Source organism: Megalopta genalis, unplaced genomic scaffold (assembly GCF_051020955.1).
Source record: "Megalopta genalis isolate 19385.01 unplaced genomic scaffold, iyMegGena1_principal scaffold0101, whole genome shotgun sequence".
NCBI classification, from domain to species: Eukaryota; Metazoa; Arthropoda; class Insecta; order Hymenoptera; family Halictidae; genus Megalopta; species Megalopta genalis.
Genome location: NW_027476170.1, coordinates 39,012 through 46,848, shown reverse-complemented (window position 1 = coordinate 46,848; position 7,837 = coordinate 39,012). Strand labels below are relative to the sequence as shown.

General features: G+C 34.4%; 1 long non-coding RNA gene across 1 annotated transcript; it reads left to right on the top strand.

The window, feature by feature from the left end:
* The first annotated feature begins 448 nt into the window (after window positions 1-448).
* LOC143262256 (uncharacterized) lies at window positions 449-1,834 on the top strand. Its single transcript, XR_013036152.1, has 3 exons — window positions 449-1,000; window positions 1,069-1,273; window positions 1,355-1,834. It is a non-coding gene; the product is annotated as an uncharacterized LOC143262256 (long non-coding RNA).
* The last annotated feature ends 6,003 nt before the right edge of the window (window positions 1,835-7,837 follow it).

Here is a 7,837-nt window from a genome sequence, read left to right as displayed (position 1 = left end):
CATCGTGAATTTCAGCCAGTAAATGCATCCTCAACTAAATGGGTGAGTTTCTTACTGATAATATTTTTCATATCTCTCTAATAAACAAATCCTTTACGTCCCTTAACGCGATTATTTATTATTAAATCAGCTTTGCAAATCATTCGTTAATCTTCACTGTACACCTCGCATAAAAATTTCATATGGTACACACGAGGTGTCATGCACACCAGAAAATTAAAACGGCTGTCACGGTTAAACTTCATATTATTTCGGGTCCGAAAAATTAGTAAATATTCTTCAGACGTTCTAAAGTAAAGGTGAACAGCGTTTTTCTTAAAAATATCACTGTTATGTAGTAAAAGAAATCCGGAAAGTTCTCGCTTCGTGACTTGTTCAATATTTCGAACGCGGCTCGAGTCCGTCCCGACCTTCTCTCAAAACCTCGTGCTGCGGACTCTCTCGCGGACTCTCTCTCTCGCACCGTCACCTCTCATTGGCCGGTGTTTTTCGTTAATAACTCGTAAACAAAGCCGCGGATTGCATTTTCGCAAAGGAAAAAGTTACTTCAAATGACCTCAGCTACCCCTCATTTTCGGCTGTTAAAATAATTGTGGAACACCCTGTATATGTATAAGCCATTGTATTTCGCCCGGAAGACAGTCTTGACTTTAACCTCAAAACCCGCAGGATCTTTTACCAGTGCTATTGTAATTTGTGTATTGTAATCTGTGTAAAACGAAATAAAAGGAGTAGTAAGTTGGGCTACGGCTCAGCTACCTTTTTTTTATTATTTCTAACTGCAGTTTTACGTGACAATAGCAACGTCGCCATGTTTAATTCGCGGCGCACACGAACGCACGCATACTTACGTCGCGTGGGCGTGTCACCCGGGAGTCGGCGAGAACCGATCGGCGTGCGACTTCGGAGGAACCTCTGAAATTGTTAACTTTTCGAAATAATCATAAATTAGGAGCAATTAAATTAGCAACAGCGGGAGGCGGATGGTATTATGAAAGGTGTAAGGAAATATACAAAGGTTCGATTTCTGTTTACGTTCAGTGCAATGTTTACGTGACATTTTTGCAGTCGCCCAATGGAGATGCAACGAGGTGTAAATAATAGACTGACGATGTGCATAAAAAAGTGACGAATTTTTCTGCGTTTTGTATTTCCAATAATCAGTCTAAATTGTATCTTTAGTAAATCAAGACGAAAGTGAAAAATTCTAAAGCATCGAGTGTGTGAAAATGTTTACTCTACAGGAAAAAATCGTAATACGTTTGACTAAGAGGTAACGATTTTAATTCATACCGACAAGTGAGGGATGAATTTCATAGGCGATGTCCGAACAAACTAAAACCTGCAATTTCAGTAATACACAAAATCGTGGATGTATTTCACCAAACCTGAACCCTTCTACGGTTACCAAGAAAGTGACTGAAACTAAGCCTGAGAACAACGATTTGGCTGGAGAAGATATCAGAATATGTAACACGTGAATCAATATCTAGGCAACCGACGGGACGCGATTTGTAATACCACCCGCCTCCCGCTGTTGCAAATTTAATTGCTTCTAATTTGTGATTATTTGAAACAAAAAATAAATGGTCTCATTTAAGAAAGTCAACCTGACCTTGAAATGTCATTCACCATTATGTCGATAAAAAAATTATTGTTACTGTCTAAAATGTCTCCTTATACTGAACACTTTTTGTATAAAGATTGTTTACGTAGTTTCGATCTATTTCAGGATACTTCACTGTTCTCAGTTAGGCGTAACGACCTGTATGTGTCTAATTTAATTAATAAATATATAATAAAACAGTAGCTGTTATAGAAATGTTAAATCAAACTTTGTTTAATATTGTTTTATATATTATTAGCCTTCTGTTATTACACGGTAATTTTTTTAAACATTTTTATATTTTCATGAAATTAGCATTAACCAATACTTATTTGATGTATTTTATTTATTTTATTCAACGCGGAAGGTATCTGTAATATGTAAAAAATTGTATAATATGGGAGACTTACAGTAATTCAATCTAACACTTTCATCTCAATACTGGATAACACATTATCGGTTGCCGTGACAATCGAAGGCAACTGGTCGAAGTAAAACGTCGATTTATAGGTTATCGGTCGGTGAGTGCTGGGAACAAAAAGCTGATTAGTAGGCTATCGGTCGGTAAGCGTTGGACACAAGAACCCGATTAACAGGCTATTGGTCGGTAAGGTGTTAAGTTTCCGTAGTGCGTGCAAGCGAGCGTCTTTATAAAATTGTCTGCCTTGTTAGTTTATTAGTATTAAGATCGCTCAGGAGCTTCCCCTTTCATGAAGTATGACATTCGCGGACTTCGAATAATACCGATAAATATCGAATAGAGTGCTGATTTAAAGAATTTAAGTGTCAAACCCTAAACTCATGATTTCGTATCGCTATGTCGGTAAGTATGACCTCTACCGTTATCTCCTCGCAAGGGTGTCTTGCCACACAAGCTTCTTTCCGCTGAATTGATTGGCCCTTTCTAGAACTGTTTTTACAACTTTTTAAAACTGTTTTCAGAAAATTTTAGAACTGTTTCTAGAACTTTATGGAACCGTTTTCATAACTTTTTGGAAGTGTTTTCATAACTTTTTGGAAGTGTTTACAGAAATTTTTAAAACTGTCTTCATATCCTTTTAGATCTTTTTAGCACTTTTTTCAGAATCTTTTACCACTGTTTTCAGAACATTTTATAACTGTTCTCAGAGCTTTTTAAAACTGTTTTTATATTTTTTTAGAATTTTCTAGAAGTGTTTCTAGAACTTGATAGAACTGTTTTCCAAACTTTTTAGAACTGTTTTTAGGACTTTTTAGCAGTCTTTTCTGACCTCTCTAGACCCGTTTCAGAACATTTTAGCTCCATTTTCAGAACTTCCTAGAACTGTTTTCAGAACATTTTAGCTCTATTTTCAGAACTTCCAAGAACTGTTTTCAGAACTTTTTAGACCTGTTTTCAGAACATTTTAGAACTGTTTGTAGAACTTTATAGAACTGTTTTCCGAAACAAATCCGAACCAAAACCGAACCAAAACCAAACCAAAATCGAACCATAACCGAACCAAAAACGAAGCACAACCAAATCAAAACCGAACCAAAGCCGAACCAAAACGGAACGGAACAAAACGAAACAAAGCGCAACAAAACGAAACAAATCGAAACAAAACAAACACAAAACCGAACAAAACCGTACCAAAACCGAATCAAAACCTAACCAAATCCGAACCATATTCGAACCAAATCCGAACCAAAACGAAACGAAACAAAATGAAACAAAACGAAACGTTTCGTTTTGATCCGTTCTGTGTGTTCCGTTTCTTCCCGCGTTCCGTTTCGTTCCGCGTTCCGTTCCTTGTTTCTTCCCGCGTTTCGTTCCGTTCCGCGTTAAAACCGCCCAGTCCCGTCCCGGGCCTGTTGCAATATTGTTCTAAATATTTATTCAAAATATTCCTCGAATCGAATTTTATTCCAAGACTTCAGATTGCGCCGAAACAAGTTTGAAGTGAAAGTTTTTGACACTCTAGATTCATTCTTAGGCATAATTATAAAGGAAAATAATACATTTCAGGTACTTTATAATCAAACTATACAGAACAGAGCCTTAAAGAGATTTGGCGTAGAAAAAGCAAATATTGCACCAACCACTATCGAAATATCAATCAAACTGAAAACGAAGACTGTACTGATTCCACAGATTTTAAATCATCGTTTATAATTATTTTGTTCTTTGAAAATAAACAATTTTTACTGAATTTGATGTACTTAGTATGTATATATATATATACTTATATTATATCACACCACACTTTTTTATCACTCACATTTTTTGAGTCATATTTAATTGAATATGTTTAATTTTCATTTCAATTTTTAATTATGAGATCGGTGGAGTTTAGTATTCGCTTTGAATAGTAATGCCTTATATTAATAACAAAATAAAAATTGGCTGTCATTAACTGCTATTAGAGAAATCATCTAATAATAATGTCAAAATGGCACGGGCTATCGAGATACATGAGATAAAATATCAATATTTCAACTGCTCGCACTGTATTGAAACTAATGAGAATAATTATAAATTATTTTTTTTATTCTATGCTGACTTTTGCTCACACACGACCTGTTCATGTAGAGTATGATGAAAAGAACGATCAAGAAATCGAAACTATTTCTCAAAGAAACAATCGAACTACTGGTTTCGGAACAATTTAATAGAACTGAACTGAAAATAAAAATCGTATTTCTAAAAAATTTTGCTTATTGACAATTAAAACACTGCATTTTGTTTTCATTATTCTGTCCCATCAAAAACCCACATATATGTACTATTGTAATAATATAAAATGACAAAGTAAGGCTTAACAAAATCATTTTATTTGTTATGTGTTTTCCCGCTTTTTGTATGGAAACCGATCACTATGCGACGCTTCAAACCACGCATAATATCGTAGCGTACCGAGAAGGTATCGTGCGTGCCAAATGTGATTAACACGAGGCAGTTCAGTTGCGGTTTGGATGGTAAGTAGCATTTGGTTATCTTTCGCGAATTGTATTTACTGAGGTGACTCAGATCATTTGGCATGAGGACAAATCGCTTTTCTGTCGTATCTCTACATATGTATATTTGGCGTGGAGACGCTTTGCTCGCACCATCGAAGCCGCGATTTACAGAGTGATGGACATTTCGTATTGGATTAGATAATAATTGCGTTCGGAAGTTTTCCTCGGGAAATTGCGCATTGACGAAGATCAACGCATCTTTGACTCCAAACATGAGAACGAAATATGAAATTATTGTCTGTCACTTTTATGAAAATCTACATGGAGGAACATGGGAACTCCGGAAAAATGACCTTTGAAAGAAAGTACTTTTTGTATCGTATTACCAGATTACTTCTTAAGGAATCATGCTCAGTCGGAGATCTGAAAAAAAATCAATTTTTAGGTTTTGATTGTTTGTGAAAGTATTACATTTCGAGAATAGAGAACGGAGAAATAAAATTTCAAACCGACAATACATATGGACTTGAATTTAAAATTGTTGTGTTTTGTAAAACCTTGCCAACCACCGCACGCAAGAAGCGACGCACGCGGATGGAGTACTTTGTAGTTAAATGTTTTCGAAGCTAGTACTTCAATAGAAGATGACCAATATAGGCCTGGAATTGATAATTCCATGCGAGTAAAAAATAAACATTTAAGAGTAAACAAGAATAAACAAGTTTAAGTTGAAACTTTAAACGCGTTTTTCTCATAACTGCATTTTCAATATCGGTGGATAGGATATCACGAAAAGTACTGTATCGATTTGGACGAAATTTTTGTGCTCTTGAGTATTTTGGTTTCTACAGCCTAAAAACTAGCTTTTTTTCATCAAATATCAAAACTTTCACTTTGAACGCCTACTATCTTGTCAAAAATCAATATTTCGAAAAATCGTTCGTTCAAGGACAAATGAATTATCAACTGACGAAATATGTTTCGTACATGATCTCAGATAACCTTGGATGTAATAAAAGCGACCACCGCAAAGTATGTTTTTTGGGAAATCTTTTTCGTTTTTCACATTTTTCATTCAGGAGTTTTTTTTAATTTTTAGAGTCAAGGTATAAGCTTCATTAATTGTCTGAATCCCTTATCTTCAACCATCGAGAACAGCTGAAAATCTGTTACAATTAAATTTAAAATTAATTTGATGCTTCCTGCTGTTAGTGTATTGATACTTATTTAATATTTCACGAAAGTAACGATATTCGTTACATTACATGTACTTTCAACTATTAGAATTTTTAAATGTTCAATTATATTAATTGTGCACTTATCAGATATCAATCTCTTTTGGCATTCCATTACAACATTTGTATAATAGTTTCAATCCCATATTTTTTCGATATTTTGACCCTGTTGAAAAAAGAAACTTTAGCCTCGGACAAAAATTAATCTATAGTTTACTTAGGACTGAGATTCGAAAATATCAGATTACATTTTCGCCGGTTCCGTCAGCGCGCACCGATGGTGATGTATAGTATACCGCGATACATCATCGCCGGTGTCGTTAGAGCACATCTTGGTCTGATTGTTAGTGATCTCAGTATCGCGTATACAATGTAAAACACGATGAATGACCGTCTTTGATTGGTGGAGAAGATCACACCAAAAAGGGTATATAAGCAGGCGATTTTCAGTCGCCGGTCTCTCAGTTGAATTTGGTCGCTCAGTCATTTCGTACATATACCTTCTCTCAAATAAAAGTAAAAATAAAACTTTTAAGAAAAAGAATTAATATCATATTCATTTGAGAAATAATCCAAGCCATAATCCCAATAGACCCAATTTAGAAATCGATGATGTTCGATGATTTTGTCCAAGAATCGGATTCTTCAGAGGAAGTGAAAATTTGAAGCGGCTCAAATTACGAGTCAAATTACAAGTGTCGAGCGTTGAGGTTTGAATCGTACATAAATTTCTCACATGATTTTGGATACATTGTGTCACCCAATTGCAGCTCATCACAATCACCGTGGCAACTGTAAACAAATGAACGAGACAAACCAAAAGACTTATAACGTTACAACGAGACGAGACAAAACTGTATTCAGTTACGTATTTCATCAGTATTCTACAGAAAAGCCTAGTAATAGTCAGCAGTTAATCGCAACAAACGTTAAATAAATTTTTCTAAAATATACATGTATAATTACACAAATGTTGCTGATAATGACATACAGTGCAATATATGTCAAAAAAAATTGAAATCTAACAAATGTACGACTAATATGATAAAATATTTAAAAGTACATAGTATTTTTAACAACGATTGGGAAAATAAAACAATTAGTAGTGATCTCGTTTGTACGCTTTATGCCGACGATAACTGCAGAAAGTATGGAATTGATGAATTAATTTTAAATTTAATCATGACAGATTTTCAGCCGTTTTCGACAGTTGAAGATAAAGTTTCAGACAATTACTGAAGTATATACTTCGACCCCAAATATGCTTTAAATATTGGAAACAAATGGAGGAAGTAGAGAAAGAATTACAAAAAGTTAAATATGTGTGCATAACCACGGACACTTGGACGAGCATAAACACTAATACCTTTCTCACAATTGTTTGACATTTCATTAATCCAAATTTTGAAATGAAATCATGTACATTCGAAACATCTAAAATAGTAGACAATCGAAAGGCTGTAACAATTTCTAACTATTTACATAAAGCATTTGTAAAATGAGGTACAGAAGATAATGTTATTGCAGTCATCACCGACTATGCTGCACACATGATTTCCGGTGTGCAACATCTTCAAAACTCATTGTCAACATACCGTGTTTTGCCCATACGTTGAATCTAGTTGTTAAGAAATCTTTAGAAAATATTCCTGACATACGTATTCTACGTGAAAAATGCCAACATGTAGTAACACATTTTAAACAAAATTTATTAAATTAAACTAATCTAATCAATTTTATTAAATTAAGTTAAATTAAATTAATAAATATTTTGAGTTTACCGTGCAACAAATTAAAAATGGAAGTAGAAATTCGGTGGAACTCTACGTATGTAATGCTGGATAGATTACACGAACAAAAGCAAATCATTATCATTCCTAAAAATTAATTTCGACACCTTACTCGACGCTGAGGGGAAGCTAATAACAAACATTCTACCTATTTCAAGACCATTCTTCTTCGCAACTGAGGAAATTAGTGCGGATAAAAAATAACCATTTCTAAAGTAAATACGATTAAAAAGCAATTGACCACTTTTTTGTGTAGTTTTGCGGACGAAGATAGTATAAAAAATTGC